This window comes from Bubalus bubalis, chromosome 6 (genome assembly GCF_019923935.1).
Source record: "Bubalus bubalis isolate 160015118507 breed Murrah chromosome 6, NDDB_SH_1, whole genome shotgun sequence".
NCBI classification, from domain to species: Eukaryota; Metazoa; Chordata; class Mammalia; order Artiodactyla; family Bovidae; genus Bubalus; species Bubalus bubalis.
The window spans coordinates 112,716,232-112,736,531 of record NC_059162.1 but is presented as its reverse complement, the minus strand read 5'-3'; the positions used below and the strand labels follow the sequence as shown (position 1 = coordinate 112,736,531).

Below are 20,300 nucleotides of genomic sequence, written 5' to 3'. Positions count from 1 at the left end.
GACACAGAACATATGACTAGCAGACTGTTAAAAAAAAAAAAACACTCAGGCAATTATATTTATAGACTCACACCTCAGTCTTGACAAACGTCGGACTTCATACAGTACATGAAAACTCTGAGCTACCAGAGAGAGAAGCGAGATAAAGAGCTACTTCCCAGACTTCCTTCTCACTCAGCTTCAAACACAGAAACTATCAAACAGGACTGGATTTAATTAGGCATTTATTTCAGTTTTCCAAACCATAGAAGGAACTGAATTCACTTTCAACTGTGAAATGCAGAAGAGTTTCATGGCAGAAAATTCTAAGAGGCAGATACTTCCCTTGTAAATGTATTATAATCATCCGTAACAATAATTCTATTAAGAATCACTTTGGGACTTCCCTGGTGGTCCAGTGGTTAAGAATCCGCCTTCCAATGCAGGGGAGCCCACACACTAGGTAACCACTGAGCCCAGGCACTAGGTAACCACTGAGCCCACACAGTTAACTATTGAGCCCATGCATTCTAGAGCCCATGTTCTGCAACAGGAAAAGCCCATGTGCTGCAACAAAGACGAAGCGCAGCCAAAATTTTGAAAATTAAAGATAAATTTAAAATTTCTTAGAAAACAATTACTACTGAGACCAGTCCAAAATGGCCAAGATAACCAACCCATCTGCAAAAGTGCACTAGCTGGTTTTAAGTATTACAAGGTATAGAGCTTGAGAAGCAAAATCCAGGTGAAAAAAAAGAAGCCCTCTTCAACCAGTGGTGCTAAGACAATTGGATACTCACAGGCAAAAGAATGAAGGTGGACCCTACCTCACACCTCATGCAAAAATTAACTCAAAATGGATCAAAGACTAAATGTAAGAGCTAAAACTAGAAAACTTACAGAAGAAAACTTGAACATAAATCTTCTTGACCTTGGATTTGGCAATGGTTTCTTAAATATGATACCAGAAGCACCAGTAAAATAAGAAAAAATAAACCAGACTTCATCAAAATTAAACTTTTATGCATAAAAGGACACCATCAAGAATGAAAAGACAAAATTCTAAATAAAATAGTAGCAACTGAATCCAACAACACATAAAAAGGATCCTACGTCATGATCAAGTTGGATTCATCTCCAAGGTTCATCATTCATCATCAAGGTTCACAAGGATGGTTCAATACACACGTCAGTCAATGTGACTGTACCAACACCAACCAAGGGAAGACAACAACCACGTGACTGTCTCAACAGGCAGAAAAGCACTTGATAAATTTCAACACCCAATATGTTTAAAAAAAAATCTCTCACCAAAATAGATACAGAGGGAATATAACTCAACATTAAAAAAGCCATTTAGTGCTCGCTTCGGCAGCACATATACTAAAATTGGAACGATACAGAGAAGATTAGCATGGCCCCTGCGCAAGGATGACACGCAAATTCATGAAGCGTTCCATATTTTTTAAGCCCAGAGATAAATCCACACACATATGGACACCTTATCTTTGACAAAGGAGGCAAGAATATACAATGGATTAAAGACAATCTCTTTAACAAGTGGTGCTGGGAAATCTGGTCAACCACTTGTAAAAGAATGAAACCAGAACACTTTCTAACACCATACACAAAAATAAACTCAAAATGGATTAAAGATCTAAATGTAAGACCAGAAACTATAAAACTCCTAGAGGAGAACATAGGCAAAACACTCTCTGACATACATCACAGCAGGATCCTCTATGACCCACCTCCCAGAATATTGGAAATAAAAGCAAAAATAAACAAATGGGACCTAATTAACCTTAAAAGCTTCTGCACATCAAAGGAAACTATTAGCAAGGTGAAAAGACAGCCTTCAGAATGGGAGAAGATAATAGCAAATGAAGCAACTGACAAACAACTAATCTCGAGAATATACAAGCAACTCCTACAGCTCAACTCCAGAAAAATAAATGACCCAATCAAAAAATGGGCCAAAGAACTAAATAGACATTTCTCCAAAGAAGACATACAGATGGCTAACAAACACATGAAAAGATGCTCAACATCACTCATTATCAGAGACATGCAAATCAAAACCACTATGAGGTACCATTTCACACCAGTCAGAATGGCTGCGATCCAAAAGTCTACAAGCAATAAATGCTGGAGAGGGTGTGGAGAAAAGGGAACCCTCTTGCACTGTTGGTGGGAATGCAAACTAGTACAGCCACTATGGAGAACAGTGTGGAGATTCCTTAAAAAACTGGAAATAGAACTGCCTTATGATCCAGCAATCCCACTGCTGGGCATACACACTGAGGAAACCAGAAGGGAAAGAGACACGTGTACCCCAATGTTCATCGCAGCACTGTTTATAATAGCCAGGACATGGAAGCAACCTAGATGTCCATCAGCAGATGAATGGATAAGAAAGCTATGGTACATATACACAATGGAGTATTACTCAGCCATTAAAAAGAATACATCTGAATCAGTTCTAATGAGGTGGATGAAACTGGAGCCTATTATACAGAGTGAAGTAAGCCAGAAAGAAAAACACCAATACAGTATACTAACGCATATATATGGAATTTAGAAAGATGGTAACAATAACCCTGTGTACGAGACAGCAAAAGAGACACTGATGTATAGAACAGTCTTATGGACTCTGTGGGAGAGGCAGAGGGTGGGAAGATTTGGGAGAATGGCATTGAAACATGTAAAATATCATGTATGAAACGAGTTGCCAGTCCAGGTTCGATGCACGATACTGGATGCTTGGGGCTGGTTCACTGGGACGACCCAGAGGGATGGTATGGGGAGGGAGGAGGCAGGAGGGTTCAGGATGGGGAACACATGTATACCTGTGGCGGATTCATTTTGATATTTGGCAAAACTAATACAGTTATGTAAAGTTTAAAAATAAAATAAAATTTTAAAAAAATTAAAAAAAAAAAAAGCCATTTACAGTAAACCCACTGCCAACATAATACTCAATGGTGAAAAACTTGACATCTTCGCACTAAAATCTGGAATAAGACAAGGATGTGCACTCTTACCACTTACACTGAACACAGCTGTGGGAGTCCTAACCACAGCAGTCAGAGAAGAAAAAAATAAAAAGTGTCTACACTGGAGGGGAAGAGGTGAAACTGTCGCACTCACAGATGACATGATAATACGTATAGAAAATCCAAAAGAGTTCACACAAAGCCTATTAGAACTGATAAATGAATTTAGCCAGGCAGCAGGATACATGATTAATACACAGAAATCTGTTGCATTTCTTTACACTAACAATGAAATATCAGAAAGGACTCCACGTTTTCACTGCCAAGAGCCCAGGTTCAATCTCTGGTCAGGGACTAAGATCCCACAAGTGATGTAGTGTGGTCAAGGAAAAAAATAAAACATTGTTATATTAAAGAAACGCAAACAGAGCTAAAATGAAGTACCATCTCATCCCAATCAGAATGGCCATCATCAAAAAGTCAATAATGCTGGAGAGGGTGTGAAGAAAAGGGAATCCTCCTACACTGTTGGTGGGAATGGAAATTGGTACAGCCACTGTGGAGCACAGTATGGAAATGCTCCTTCCACAGTGCTCCTCTTTTCTTTTAGGGAAAAGATTGAAAACAGAGTTACCCTGTGATCCAGCAATCCCACTCCTGCACGTAACCAGAGGAAACAACAGTTCAGAAAGGTGTGTGTGCCCAGCGCTCACAGCAGCATGTTTACAACAGCCAGGACAGGGAAGCAGCCAAGTGTCCATCAACAGAGGAATGGACACAGACACAGACACACACACAATGGAGTGTTACTCAGCCATAAAAAGGAATGAAACAACATCATTTGCAGCAACAGGGGTGGATCTAGAGACTATCATACTAACTGAAGTAAATCAGAAAGAAAGATCAATATCACACAATATCACTTGTATGTGAAATCTAAAAAAATGATACAAATGAACTTATTTACAAGACAGAAACAGACTCTCAGACACAGAAAACAGACTTATGGTCACCAAAGGGGAAGAGGAGAGGGGTAAATTTGGATCTTGGGATTAACAGATACACACTACTATATATAAAATAAACAAGGACACAGCACAAGGAACTATATTTAATAGCTTATAATAACCTATAATGGAAAAGAATCTGAAAAAGTGTGTGTGTGTATACACATATATATAACTCCAGTACTCTTGGGTTTCCCTGGTGGCTCAGACAGTAAAGAATCCGTCTGCAATGTGGGAGAGTTGGGTTCGATCCCTGGGTGGGAAGATCCCTGGAGGAGGGCATGGCAACCCATCCAATATTCCTGCCTGGAGAATGCCCATGGACAGAGGAGCCTAATGGGCTACAGTCTACGGGGTCGCAAAGAGTTGGACATGACTAAGCAGCTAAGCACAGCATAAATATACAACACACACACACATATACATATGTATGAATGACTGCTGTATACCGGAAACTAACACCACATTATAAATCAACTATGCTGCTGCTCCTAAGTTGCTTCAGTCGTGTCTGACTCTGTGTGACTTCAACAAAAATTTAAAAAATAAAAAGAGTGAAAAGACAATCCGCAGCAAGGGAGAAAATATTTGCAAATCATGTAACTGATAAGAATCTATTATCCAAAATATATAAAGAATTCTTACAACTCAACAACAAAAAGACAACCCAATTTTTAAATGGGCAAAGGACTGGAATAGACATTTCTCCAAATAAGATATGCAAACAGCAAACAAGCACATAAAAAGCTGCTCAGCATCATCAATAACTAAGGAAATGCAAGTCAAAACCGAGAGACACCACTCCACACCCTTTAGGATGGCCATATCAAAAACAAGTTTTTTAAGAAAGAGAGAGGAAGGAAGTGCAGAAAAGAACAAGTATAGACAAACATGGAGAAACTGGAACTCTCAAACACTGCTGTTAGAAATGTAAAATGCTGCAGCCATGGTGAAAAAGTTTGGAGGTTCCTAAGTGAGATAAACACAGAACTAACCAGCAATTCCACTCCCTAGATCTACACCCGAAAGAACTGCAGACATTCAAACAGAATCATTCAGAGCAGCTCTCCTCGCAATAGCCAACAACTCAGACAGACATCAATAGACAAACAGATAAAACAAATGGGATATCGTTTCATAACAACGAATATTACTCGGACATAAAGAGGAATGAAGTACTCACATGAGCTAAAACATGGGGGAGCCTTGAAACATGCTGAGGGAAAGGTGCCAGACACAAAAGACCGCACACATATGCTATGATTCTTTTATAAGAGACATCCAGAACAAGCACACCTACAGAGATGGGGAGCTGGTTGTCGGGTGCCAGAGGCTGAGGAGGAAGGGGAGTGACTTCTTAATGGGGACAGGGTTTCAAAGTGGGGGATAAGAAAGTCCTAGAACTGAACTTAACGCCAATGAATTATACATTTCAAACAATAAATTTTTTTAAAAAGAAGGAAAGAGAAGGAGAGGGACCCTTTCCCATCTTGCCCCCAGGACAAACAAAAGCACTGTTTATCCTGGAGGCTGAGGTGCACCTCGCCATGGTGGAGCCAGGGAGCCAGGCTCAGGAAAACCGCCACAGCGCAAGGGCCCTTCACCTTCAGACACGGAAGAGCAGAGCCAGCCTGATGAGGGTGACGGCAGGCGAGCCAAAACGTCCCCGCTCAGACCGAGGGGGCGGGGGGATGTCACGGACCCAGGGCCAGTCTCAATGGGACTCACGTTTCTCCCAGGGCCAAGCACTCGGCTAACAGCAGTTCCAACCTGAAGACCGGCAAACAACAGTCAAGATCATTACGTCAAAACCAAAACAAAAACCAAAACCAAAAAAATGGAGGTGGGAGTTTGAAGATATACCATACAGCACATACATAAATCTGAAATTAATTATTACAGAAAACAGAGGACCATTTTAGAAAATACATGCTTCCTGTGAAAAGATTACAGGAAGACAAGGCCTCTACTGAAAATTTTTAGAAAAATTTTAAAGAACAGGGAGCACCAAGAAGAACAGGATGAAATTAAAAGATAACCAGCTAAGATACAGGCCATGACCAGGACAGGGAGCAAACACAATCACACCATAGCGGAATTAAAATTCACACGGAAGGGGCTACAGGGGAAATGCATGCTGCAGAAAGCACCCTGTGTCCTGAGGGGGCACAGGGCAGAACTGAGACTGAGACGCCCACAGAAGGCTGTGGGCGCAGTGGAGAGGAGAAATCCTCATGGGCAGAGTGGTGAAGGGACAGATTCTCTAAGCTACAGAGAGTAAGAACACCCAGAGGAACACCAAGTAAATGGAGATGCAATCATCGGGGTAGAGAAGACAAAGCTTCCCCTCTCATTTATTAATACTGCCCCAAAACAGAAAGCAAAGAGCTGCCAGACTGACACGCTGAAGTCACCGGGGAATGCCTGTCCCAGACACAGGCGGAAGCACAGCATCACACGGGCCGGCCCCTCTGCCTGCAACCCCACCTCTGGGCTCCAGCCTGATGATCCAAAGACAGGTCCTGACACAGCAAGCCAGCACTCAGAGACACCAAAGGGCCAGCTGGAAGGAGCTCTCCTGGGGAAATGGGGACTTATACAACTGATAATAAATAAAAAGTCATGAATCCACAGTGGCATCTCCCCCTCTCCCAGCAGAGAGGGAGAGAAAGGGAAAAAAACTCATTTGCCTCCACTAGGGATGACTATTCTACCAAATCCTTACTTTGAAAATTAGTCACTAAACAGAGAGAATCCAGCAATTACCCTGCTTTGGCAGGCAGAACTGCAGTTCCCCCCCAGCCGAAGCGGGAAGAATTTACAGAATAACCAACAGATAACTGTGGAAGAGACCACAGAAAGCTGAAGGATGGTGGCAGGTCCATTTTTCAAACTCTCTTAATAAAATTGATCCAGGCAAGTTATTATGCATAAATGCTGAAAATCATTTGGCAAAAAGGTTTTGGATAAAAGGATTATTTACAGTGTCCAGGAATCACCTCACAGATACCTCCTAACCACAAAGAAGGAAATTCGCATTTCCAGTAGACACATCCAGCATCTCCACAGAAACCAGAGACACAGCAGAGACCACCCGCCGGCCAGGACGCGGAGCATCCCACACCTAGGTTATCTGTCCAAAATGCCAACCCGAATAGGACTGAGTCTTCAAACTGAGTCTTACAGCAAATACAGAGCATAAAAGAACGACGCAAAAAAAACCCATGAGGAAACAATCATATAAATCCAGAAACAGACTTTACAAGACAACTGCCCTTGTCTCTTCCAAAAGTCAGTGTTGTGGAGGGGAGGGGCGGGGAGGGGTTGCCGAAGGCAGCTGTTCTAGATTAAGAGAATAAAGAGATACAGCTACCAAATGCAATGCATGAATTTTGATTGGCACCTGGTTCCCAAAAGCGAGGCTATAAAAGACATTTTTGGTTCAACTGGGGAAATCTAAAAAAGATATAGATATTAGAAGATTACAATTAAAGTCTTAGGTGAAATAATGGTATATAGGAAAATGTCCTTATTTTTAGGAGTCCTTATTAGTAGGAGATTAGGTGTAATAATCAATGACAGACTTTATTTTTGGGGGCTCCAAAATCACTGCAGATGGTGACTGTAGCCATAAAATTAAAAGATGCTTGCTCCTTGGAAGAAAACTTATGACCAATCTAGCTGCTAAGTCACTTCAGTCGTGTCCGACTCTGTGCGATCCCACAGGCCACAGCCCACCAGGCTCCTCTGTCCCTGGGATCCTCCAGGCAAGAACACTGGAGTGGGCTGCCATTTCCTTCTCCAATGCATGAAAGTGAAAAGTGAAAGTGAAGCCGCTCAGTCGTGCCCGACTCCTAGCGACCCCATAGACTGCAGCCTACCAGGCTCCTCCGTCCATGGGATTTTCCAGGCAAGAGTACTGGAGTGGGTTGCCATTGCGTCTCTGGTGACCAATCTAGACAGCATATTAAAAAGCAGAGACATTACTTTGCCAACAAACGCCTGTCTAGTCAAAGCTATGGTTTTTCCAGTAGTCAGGTATGGATGTGAGAGTTGGACTGTGAAGAAAGCTGAGGACCGAAGAATTGATGCTTTTGAACTGTGGTGTTGGAGAAGACTCTTGAAGAGTCCCTCAGACTATAAGGAGATCCAACCAGTCCATCCTAAAAGAGATCAGTCCTGAATATTCATTGGAAGGACTGATGCTGAAGCTGAAACTCCAATACTTTGGCCACCTGATGTGAAGAGCTGACTCATCTGAAGAGACCCTGATGCTGGGAAAGATGGAAGGGGGGGAGAAGAAGGGGACGACAGAGGATGAGATGGTTGGATGGCGTCACTGACTCAATGGACATGTGTTTGAGTAAACTCCGGGAGATGGTGATGGACAGGGAGGCCTCACATGCTGCAGTCCATGGGGTCGCAAAGAGTCGGACACGACTGAGCAACTGAACTGACTGAACTGAACTGAGGTGTAATAATGGACCACATAGGAAATGAAATGTCATTTTTAGAAGATACACACTGAGCTATTTAGGGATACACTGCCAGGATGCCTACAAATGGTTTAGTAAGTCATTTATTTATATTTAATACATACAGATAAAAGCATATTTGGCAGTGTTACCAATTACTGAATCTTGATACTAAGTATATTAAGTATATGCTGTATTGCTATTCTTTTTAATTTTTCCCAATCAAAAAATTGAAGAGCTTTCTTTACAAAGAAAGGTATTCTTCACAGAATATAGGGTACAACCATTACACAGGATAAGAGAAAAGAGATTTTAATAGCATGGGTAAATGCTCATAACATTAAGTGAATATTTACATATAGTTTCAAATAAATTAAACGTATCCAGACAAAGAGTTCAGAAGGAAATTACCAAAGTGACCATAAAGCTGGTGCTGGTGGCCCTGCAGGTGCTGAAAGCACCGACTGACTTTCCTCCTTGCCCCTCGCCCGGCTCGCCCCCAGTTCTCCCACGCCGGGCCCTCCTCCTCCACTCACCCCCAGATCCGCCGGGCCCCCTCCACTACCCTCGTTCTCCCGCTCAGGCCTCCGCTCAGGCCTCCCTTCCGCATGGCTGCTGGAGGGCTAGAGGGAGCTCGGCAGAAGAGGCGCGATCCGGAAGCAAGGGGACCCAGGCAGTTTCAAGGCACACTGCCGAGCTGCTCTGTGTCCCACGTCTGCGAAACTGGCACAGAGGAGAACAGCGGGGTCCCGGACGCCACCGCGGCAGGGCTCAGTGGGGCCGAGCCCCCAGAGCTGGTCCTCACCCTCCCCAGAGCTGGTCCTCACTCACAGCTCCTCGTCAGGCACATGCACCACAAGCCTCCTCCTCCCCAGAGCCCACCGAGCCATCACCGAGGCATCCCTGTCACAGCCAGCCAGTTCTCTCATCACCACTATCCCATCCCCGGCCCAGGCAACCATCATCTCGCACCACAGGGGCCAGGCCACGGAGTCGGGTGCAACACAGCCTGAGTCACAGGGTCAGACGCCTCACCCCTTCCCAAGATCTCACAGCAACAGCGTCCCAGTATCCCAGAGCTCCCCGCGTGGCCTCCTACCCAGCTCCCAACCCCACAACACAATCAGGGCTCCGTGACCCACACCAGCTTTCTATCAGCCTCTTGACTTCCCCAAGCTCCTGCTGGCTACAGGGCCTCTGCATATCTCTCTGGCCAACTACCTCCTCCTCATTCTTTATCTTTTTTTTTTTTTTTAAATATTTTTCAGTACAGCACAGAATACAGTCAATATTCCATAATAACTTTAAATGGAGTATGTGAAAGTCACTCAGTAGTGTCTGACTCTTTGCGACCCCATGGACTATACGTATATACACAGTCCGTGGAATTCTCCAGGCCAGAATACTGGAGTGGATAGCCTTTCCCTTCTCCAGGGGATCTTCCCAACCCAGGGATCGAACTCAGGTCTCCCGCATTGCAGCCGGATTCTTTACTAGCTGAGCCACCAGGGAAGCCCAAGAATACTGGAATGGGTAGCCTATCCCTTCTCCAGGGGATCTTCCCGACCCAGGAATCGAACCAAGGTCTCCTGCATTGCAGGTGGATTCTTTACCAACTGAGCCATCAGGGAAACTGTTTAATGGAGTATAATCTATAAAAACATTGAATCACCATGTCATACACCAGAAACTAATACAATACTGTAGATCAACTATACTTCAAAAATAATTTGGGGACTTCCCTGGGGGTCCAGTGGTTAAGACTCTGCACTTCCAATGCAGGGAGCAAGAGTTCAATCCCTGGTCAGGGAACTAAGATTCCACATGTGGCACCGCAAAAAAAAAAAAAAAAAAATTATTAAAAATATTTTTCACTAAAAATAGCAAAAATAAAATCCAAAAATATATAAATTATCACAAACTGAGAACCCAACTAACCACCACCTAAGTCAAGAAACAGCACTATCGGCCCCGGGGACGCCCCCTTCTCTCAAGGACCACGCAGTCACCACCCACCTCTTCCCGCCCCACCCCTGCCCAGACTTCTCTGGGAAGCAGCTAAATGGGCAGCCTAAACACCTTCTATCCTATCTGTTCTGAATCAGATGTAAATGGAATCATACAGAATGCACTACTTGATGTCTGGCTTTTTTGGCCAGACAGTATTAATGCTGTGATTAATCCTTAAATCAGCAGGTAGCAGCAGTACACTTTCACTGATGGACAGCGCTGTCTGGGAAGAACACACTGTCATTCACCAGTTCTACCGCTGACAGCCACTTGGGTGGCTTCCACATTTGAGCTGGCACAAATAATGTGCATAAGTGCTGTGTGCTAAGTCACTTCAGTTGTGTCTGACTCTTTGCGACCCCATGGACTACACGCCGCCAGGCTCCTCTGACCATGGGATTCCCCAGGCAGGAATGCTGGAGTGGGCTGCCATTCCCTTCTCCAGGGCATCTTCCTGACCCAGGGATGGAACCTGGGTCTCCTGCATTGCAGGCAGAGTCCTTACCGTCTGAGCCACCAGGGAAACCAGTATAAATGATACACCAGGAATATTCTTGCACATGCCTCTTGGAGTACAAGTGCTTACATAAGCTATTAGATATATATCCAGAAGTAGAACTGCTGAAACACAGGGTATGCATGTCTTCAACTTTAAAAGTGAGTGAAGTGAAAGTTGTGTTTCACTCTTTGAGACCCCATGGGCTATACAGTCCATGGAATTCTCCAGGCCAGAATACTGGACTGGGTGGCCATTCCCTTCTCCAGGGGATCTTCCCAACCCAGGGATCAAACCCAGGTCTCCCGCATTGCAGGCAGATTCTTTACCAGCTGAGCCACAAGGGAAGCCCAAGAATACTGGAGAGGGTAGCCTATCCCTTCTCCAGCAGATCTTCCTGACCCAGGAATCGAACCAGGATCTCCTGCATTGCAGGCGCATTCTTTACCAACTGAACTATGAGGGAAGCCCAACTTTTAAAGTCAACTGTAAAAGTTACTGCTAAACTATCTTCTAAAGTAGTGCTACCAACTTAATATTCCCACCAACAGTACATGAGCATTCCCTTCCCAAGATCCTTCCTAACACCTGGAAGAGACACCATATGGAAGATATATATACAGGGCAAGGTATTAGGGGTGGGAAGGGGGCACATCCATGCCTTCTCTGGGTGTACCACCCTCCCAGCATATTAATGCATTTGCCAACCCAGAATCTCCCCAAATCTCCTTGTTAAAAAGAGTTTTTATAACTCAAAATCTCCAGTCCCACTTGGTCCTGGGAAGTTGGACAGTAAGACTGAAAGGTCTTAGGTCTAACTTATCTGGTCTTTATCAGCATAAAGTGAAAGTAAAGTTGTGTCCAACTCTGAGACCCCGTGGACTGTAGCCCACCAGGCTTCTCCATCCATGGAATTTTCCAGGCATGAGTACTGGAGTGGGCTGCCATTTCCTTCTCCCAGGGGATCTTCCTGATCCAGGGATTGAACCCGGGTCTCCCATATTGCAGGCAGACGCTTTACCATCTGAGCCACCAGGGAATCTCCTATCAGCATAAATTCAGGTGTAAACAAATAAATTCAGGATCTTTCCCGACCCAGGGGTTCCAAGGTTGCCCACGAGCAAATCCAGCCCAGCACCTATTTTTGTAAAGAACACAGCCATGCCCATGTCACCTCTAGCTGCTTTTACTCTACAATGCAGAGCTGAGTATCTGCCACAGAAAGGGTATATGGCCACAAAGCCTTAAATACTTTCTATGTGGCCCTTTAGGGAAAGCTTGCTGACATCTCTCTCTCCCCTTTCCAATTTGAGTAGGAATGAATGTTGATTTTTTATCAAGAGTTTTTCCTGCATTTGCTACCACAGGTATTAGCCTCAGGCTGTAATCCTCCCCTTCCCTTGAGGGAACATAGCTGAGAAGTGTTATCCCTGACTTACAGGAAACCACCAGAAGGGAAAAAAACAAGAGCCCACCAGGACTGGTTAGAACAAGCCAGGCCAAAGATGGCGGGAAGCCATACAAGTAAATTTTCAAATTTACTTGTATAAAGTTGTTTATAATACCTGCCTACTCTTTTTAATATCTCAAAGATTTTTGGTGATGTCCCTTTTCATTCCTAACATTGCTTATTTGCCTTCTGTATTTTTCCTTGATTAAGCCTGCTGGGGTTCATCAATTTCATCACATTTTTTTTTTCCTACCAAAGAATCAACTTTTGCCTTTGTTGATCCTTTCTAGTGAATGCTTTTCATTTCCTTGGATTCTGCTTCATTACTGCCTTCCTTTTGAGTCTAACATGTTGCTACTTCTCTTCTAACCACCTGATACACAGCCTGGCTCCTGGATTTTCAGCAATCTTCCTCTGGTAACAAGTACATTTAAAGCTATAAACCTTGCTCTAAACATGACTTCAGCTGTATACCATTAGTTACATTGATATATTTTTGCTACCTTTCAACTAAAAATATTTTCTAGCTTTGACTCATAATGTTATTTAGAAACAAATTTCTAAATTTCCAGATACACGGGGGTTTTCTTGATTTCTAGCTTAATTCCACTATTGTTAGAGAATACCACAGTCTGTATAATTTCAGTCCTTTTTAAAGTTGTTGAGAACTGCCTGTGGCTAGAACATAGTAGACTCTGACCAAAACGTCTTGGGTTTTTAAAAGAATTTCGATTCTGCAATTAACTGTTCGGTAGTGTTCTCTATACATCCAGTAAGTCAAGTTTAGTAATTGGTTGCCCAATTTTTTTGTATTTTTACAAATTTTTGTCTGCTTACCATAACCATCTGAAACAGGTCTGTTTAAAATATTCCACTATGGGGACTTCCCTGGTGGCCCAGTGGTTAAGAGTCTGCCTTGCAGTACAGGGGACTCAGGTTTGATCCCCGGCCAGGGAACTAAGCTCCCACGTGCCGCAGAGCAGCTAAGCCCGTGCGCCACAACCAGAGAGTCCATGGGCCGCAACGGAAGATCCCACATGCCACAGCCAAGATGTGACACAGCTGAATTAAAAAAAAAAAAACAAACCCACTAGGATCATAGATTTGTTTTATTTCCATAACCCAGTATTAATTTTTCTTCTAAAAAATTTTAAATTACACTATAGATATATACAGATTTTAAATTATATCTGAAATAAATCTTTCATCTTTTATCAGTATTACATCTTTATCTCTAATAATAAATTCTTCCTTCAAAGACTATTTTGTCTGACATTAAAACACTGTGGCAACTTTCTTTTGGTTGGTGTGTGCACGGTATTTTTGTCCCATCCTTTGACTCTCAATCTTTTTATATCCTTTTGTTAAATATGTTTCTTCTAAATAACCTGGTCTGCTTTTGCTTTCTTACCTGCGACAATCTTGACTTTCAACTGAAACAATCAAGCTCACTTACATCACACGATCACTGATACACCGGGATTTAAGCCTACCCAGTCACTGTCTGCTTTCTCCCTGTTCCACTCATTCAACGTTCCCTTTTCTCCCCCTCTAAAAAAAAAAAAATTATTATTGAATTATAGTTGATTTATAGTGTTGTGTTACTCTGCTATACAGCAAAGTGACTGTTATAAATATTCTCTTTCATTATGGTTTACCATGGCATATCCCTGTGCTATACAACAGGACCTTGCTGTTTATTCCCAGTACGTTGCACCTGCAAACTCTAGATTCCCTATCCTTCCCTTTCCCTTTTGTCTCCTTTTCTGCCTTCTTTCAGATTTGGAATTTCTTTTATTCAATTTTTCTTGCCTTTCTGCTTAAATAGCACATCACCCTTCACAGTTTAGTGACTGCAGCACAGATTACAATATGTATTCCTGACTTGTCTAATATTAATTGGCTCTTTTTTCTTTTTCCTGAAAATTCAAGGAAAACTTTAAACAGTTTTATCCCATGTACCTTCTTTCTGACTTGCATGCCACTGCTATGTATTTTAATTCTACATATATTTTAAACCTAAAGATGTTATTAATTTTAACAGGTGATCATTCAGTGTTTCCCACACAGGGCCCTTTTTGTAGCTCTTCATTCCTTGCTGAAACACTAACCTTTCACCAAGGACCATCTTCCTTTGGCCAGACACAAACAAAAACCCCACTTGACATTTCTTTCATTATCGGTCTGCGCACAAAAAACCTGACTCTGTTTATTTGAAGATGTCTTCACTTCGGCTTTCTTTTCTGAAGGATCTTTTGACTGAGTAAGAATTCAGGTTAGCAGTAAGTTTCTTTCAGCACTTAAATTTCTCCTGCTTCCATGGTTCTGTTAAGAACACAGCTGTCAGCCTAACTGCTGCTCTTCTGAGGATGATCTGTCTCTAGAGTTGCTTTCAAGTCTCCTCTTCATCAGTGGTTTTCAGCAGTTTTATTATGAAGTGATAGGTGTGGTTTTCTTTGTGTTCACAGGGCTAGTGAATCTGTGGGTGGTGTCTTTTAATAGTTTCAGGAAGTTCTCAGGCATTATCTTTACAACTGTTGTTTCTCCCCAATTTTCTCATAAAAGACCTTTTCACTGTTATCTCTGACTCCTGCCCTATCTACTAATTTCTCCTTTTTTTTTTTTTAATGTCTCCAGGATTTCTAGAGGGTATTTTCTTTTGAGCTGTCTTCTGGGCCTTTAAATTCCTCCTTCAGCCATGTCTATTCCACCCGTCCTTTGAGAATTTAACTCCGATTGTTACATTTTCCAGTTTTAGAATTTTCATTTGGTTCCTTCTTAGTTTCCAGTTCTCTGCCAAAATTCTCAATCTGGCCTTTATCTCCTTAAACATAGTAAGCACAGTTATTTTTAAATCTGTGATGTCTAGAGTCCCTGTTCATCTGTCTCTATAGCCTGCTGTTTCTGTGGGTTTTAATTCATGTGGCCTTACCCCCCGTGTGTCTGTTCTTCACTGAACACGGAGCAGTGAATTTACAGACGGCTTGTGAAAATAACTGGAGGCCTGGGCGTTGCCGCCCTGAGGACTGCAGCTTCTTCTGCTGAAGACAGCAGCGCTCTGACCCGACATGATGTGCACCAGGGCTGCAGCCCCTGCAAGTCCTAATTCTAACCCTCCTCGCTCCTGGGAAGCGGCTTTTCGCGATTCCAGACCAAGTGAAGAGAGTTCACCTGCCACTGCCGCCTCCTGATAGAGCCTAATTCCTCAGCTCCCGAGACATGTCTGACTGCCTCCCAGAGCTCTGCCCCCCGGCGTGCCCTTCAGAGTCAGTATGTGCCCTCTGTCAGTCTCCTGGGGCTGCCCCATAACCAAGGCCCCAGACTGGGAGGCTTAAACCCAGGGCAGGAGGCTGGATGTCCGGAGGCAAGGTATCAGCAGGGCCACACTCCCTCCAAGGATCCAGGAGGGATTGCATCTATTAACACCACCTCTTCTAACGACCCCACCTGGTCCCTAATTTGTGCGAGCACAGCTCAAAATCGTGAGCTGTTTTCACATGGCCATTTCCCTGTACGCGCCTGTGGGTCCAAATCTTCCTCCTCTTTCTTTTACAGAATGAGCAGACATTTGATTTAGAGTCGACTCGTCACCTAAAGAGCCCTACAGTCACTGTGCGGTTATCCTACTAACGTCTGTCTTCAGACTATTAGCTCTAGGAGTGTTTTTTGCCGTTCAGGAAGGTACCCCAAGTGCCTAGCACACTGAACAAAGTTAAAGTGTCCGCTACTGGCTGAGCTAAACCGCATCTGTGAAATAAGGAAAACAACACCTAGCCCGTGGTATGCCCACTAGGATTCAGTAAATTAACAATTTTTAAAAAATATATTCAGTTAATTGTCCACCAGATTCATTTTTATTTGCTATTCTGGGTGCGAGAGATGAAGACGCACCCAGGTCAGCCTGAGCTGGCAGAGGAGGGATTCCGGGAAATAGCTACTAATCAAGATATAAAAAGTGGACAATCAGAAAGACAGAAATAATCATAATAGCAACCATTTACTGAATGCTCATAATATGCAGGCACAATACTAGATCAGTATTGCACAAAGACTATTCCATTTGATTCTATGAGTTATCATTTCTATTTCACAGACCTGAGAACTATTATCATCATTGCTACTTTGCAGATATGGAAATTGAGGCTCAGGAACACACACATGAGGTTGACTGTCACCACTGTGACCCGAGAACTAGTATTTCCCCATTCACAGATGAAGAAGCCAGGTCTTAAGAGGTTTAGAGACTTGATTGTGATCACGTGACTCATACGGAGGCAAGCAGGATGTGAATCAACTCCATTTGACGCCACAGTTTAAACTCAAATACTGCTACACACTAGCTTTAAAAACCCTTCCACTCCACTCCACACCCACTGCTGCTGCTAAGTCGCTTCAGTCGTGTCCGACTCTGTGCGACCCCATAGACGGCAGCCCACCAGGCTCCCCCGTCCCTGGGATTTTCCAGGCGAGAGTACTGGAGTGGGGTGCCATCGCCTTCTCTGTCACACCCACTAGGACAGCTATAATCAAAAAGATAAAACAATCGAGGACGTGGAGAAACTGGAACCCTCATACCTTGCTGGTGAAAATGGAAAATGGTGCAGCCACCTTGGGAAACAGTCTGGCAGTTTCTCAAAGACGAAGCACAGAATTACCATGTGACCCAGGAAATCAACTCTTAGGTCTATAAATCCAGAAAGAAACATATGTCCACACAGAAATATGTCCATGAATGTTCACAGCAGCAGCAACCAGAATAGCAAAAAAAGTAGAAATAACCCTAATGTCCATCAACTGATCAATGTAAAGAAAATGTAGCATATCCATACAATGATATATTATTCAGCAATAAAAGAAAAAGTACTGGCACGGCCTACAACGTGGATAAATTTTGAACACATTATACTAAGCGAAAGAAGCCAGACACAGAGTGTACATACCACATACTACATTTATACAAAATGTCCAGATTCAGCAAATCTACAAAATAGAAAGCAGACTAGCAGTCGCCTAAGGTTGAGAAAGTTGGGAGGAAATGGGGAGTGAATGCTAATGGTTATGGGTTTCTTTTGGGGGTAATGAAAATGTTCTAAAATTAACTGTGGTGATGATTACACAACCGTGAATATACTAAAAACCACTGAACTGTACACTTCAAATGAGTGAGCTATGTGGTATGTGAATCTTATCTTAGTGAAGCTGTTGTAAGTGTTTTACAACTTGAATGTTTTACTTAATCTCTACTAGTCTTTATTTCACAATGGAAGAAATACTCTGTTTTTCGATTTGAAATCAGGAATATTTAATGCACAAAGCCAAATATGTTAACTTTAAAAAAAAACTTTTAAATTAAGCCCTATCTGAACTGTTAAGGCTTCATAGAATCACAGTTACCTACTCAAATTTCAGAACACCTGACAATGTGTTAGTAAATTAATTTACCAGAGTATGAGCTCCATTTTCTATTTCTCACACTAGCTATGTGATCCTAGAAAACACTGTGTACCACGGTAGGAAATGAGAAGAAGCTCTGTGTTTGCTGGGGGCAGTTAGGACACGTGAAGATGTGAGACATTCATGAAACGGTAAACGAATAAATGACCATCCCAAATCTCAACTTACTGTAGCTCAAATGGTAGCTCCCTGCTGGCTCAGAGGGTAAAGCATCTGCCTGCAATACAGGAGACCCAGGTTTGATCCCTGGGTCAGAAGCTCCCCTGGAGAAGGAAATGGCAACCCACTCCAGTACTCTTGACTGGAGAAGCCCATGGACGGAGGAGCCTGGTAGGCTACAGTCCACAGGGGTCGCAAAGAGTCAGACACAACTGAGCAACTTCACTTCACTTCACTTTTCAAACGGTAAAGGGACTTCCCTGTAGCTCAAACAGTAAAGAATCCCCCTGCAATGCAGGAGACCAGGGTTCAATCCCTGGGTCAGGAATGTACCCTGGAGAAGCAAATAGCAATCCACTCCAGTATTCTTGCCCGGAGAATTCCATAGACAGAGGGCTACTGTCCTTGGGGTCGCAAAGAATCGAACACAACTGAGCAACTAACACTTCACACATACGTCATTAAGGTCTTATTTCTCAAAGTCTGGTCCATGAACCAGCAGCAGCATCACCTGAGAGGTGATAAATGCAGAATCTCAACCCCCACTGCCAGACCTACTGCATTTTATCAAGACTCCCAGGGAACCGATCTACACATGAAAATGTGAGAGGAACTGTTGTAACATACTGCCTTTTCTTTTTGCATTAAGACAGCTCTAGCTGACAACGGGACTAATATTTCAGTGCAAAAACGACACACATACAGCTCTGGTCCTGGGCCAGCTTGTCCTCGGTTCCATTCCTCACTCTTCTGTTCTATTCTAAACTGCAAAGGGGCTGAATCCCCGCAGGCTAGGTTCCCGTGCAGGACCGGGGGTGAATCTCCAGCCACCACCAGATGGCCCACAGTGGTCCCAGCCCCCTGGCGAGGGGTAGGTGCTTCTCGGGTCTGAAACGCGGCCTCCTCCCCAGGTCCTCCGGCTCCAGGGTGGCAGTGGTTTCCCGTTTGCTGCCTCATGGCAGGGTTGTCTCACTGCCCACTGTTTGCGTTCTCAATTGTTCACCACCTATACGACCACTCCCCTACACTGAATGAACTCTCTCTGCTTCACATCCTTAAAGTGGGTAGATCCTTTTCTGAATTTAGAATGACACCCCATACCATTCTGGATATTTCCTCTGTGCACTACGTATAGCAGAGGAATTTTCTGAATGGCTGATCTGGAGGTTGGGAGCCACCCCACGCACAGCAAACCTCACATTCCATCAATCTCTAACACAAAAGAAAACTCAGCCTTAAGCTGTTTGTATAGCAGATGTGGCTGCATTCAGAAACCCAAGTCCTCGGGGTGTATTTTTAACACTCTACCCATCACTCCTCCTCAACCAGAACAGCTGGTATAACAGCTATTGTTTTAAGGGGGTGGGCGGGGGGCGGGGAGCCTCCTGAAGCACAGAATGCTGGACAAACAGTGGCATCTCTGGAAGCTCAAATCTTACTAAGCTATAAATCTATAGGTTATAGATATAAATCTATAGCTATAAATCTAAGCCATAAATGATCCACTCCATACTGGGCACATGCCACGCCCAAGGACCAAGCACCAGGAGGGAACCACTCCCATCAGTACCACTGAGGGCCCTACTTGGGAGATCTTTCCAGAAGCAGACGTGACCCATCCCTCTCACGCTCTGAATGACCCTCAGTGGCTCCCTCTTGCCTAAGGCCAAAAACCCAGCTCCAGGGCTATCCTTTCAAAATCCAGCCTGCTCTGCTTTTCCAGCCTCTTCTTCATTCCTCTCAATCTGACGCACTCACCTTTGACCATTCCCAGGTGTCCCTAAACCTGTAGATGTTGTTATTCAGTCACTCAAGTCATGTCTGAACCTTTGTTACCCCATGGACTGTAGCCCGCCAGGCTCCTCCGTCCATGGGATTTCCCAGGCAAGAATAATACTGGAGTGGGTTGCCATTTCCTTCTCCAGGGGATCTTCCCGACCCAGGGAATGAACCTGTGTCTCCTGCACTGGCAGGTGGATTCTTCATTACTGAGCCACCTGGAGCCATTCAACTACGTGGAAAGTCCTTTTCCTTAATTCCTGACAAACTCTTTCCCTCGAGATCCTGCCTCCTGGGGTAGTTGGATTCTCTGTCCTCAGAGTTCCCACAGCATTACTACATCATCCTGTCGTGTGGACACGTGTCCATCTCCTACAGCCTGGGAACCCCCAAATGGAGAAACTGCCTTCCATCTTGGGTTCCTGACCATAATTCAGATCCAGACCCACAGTTCCTATCAGTGACACCCTGGGAAAGTCACTTACCCTCTCCACC

General features: G+C 43.8%; 1 protein-coding gene and 1 non-coding gene across 5 annotated transcripts in view; one reads left to right on the top strand and one right to left on the bottom strand.

Moving 5' to 3' along the window:
* The window catches only part of DGKD (diacylglycerol kinase delta), a 111,159-nt gene that overhangs the window by 89,130 nt on the left and 1,729 nt on the right, over positions 1-20,300 (bottom strand). The gene's annotated exons all lie outside the window — the stretch shown is intronic.
* On the top strand, positions 1,339-1,445 carry LOC112585906. Its single transcript, XR_003110473.3, has one exon. It is a non-coding gene; the product is annotated as a U6 spliceosomal RNA (small nuclear RNA).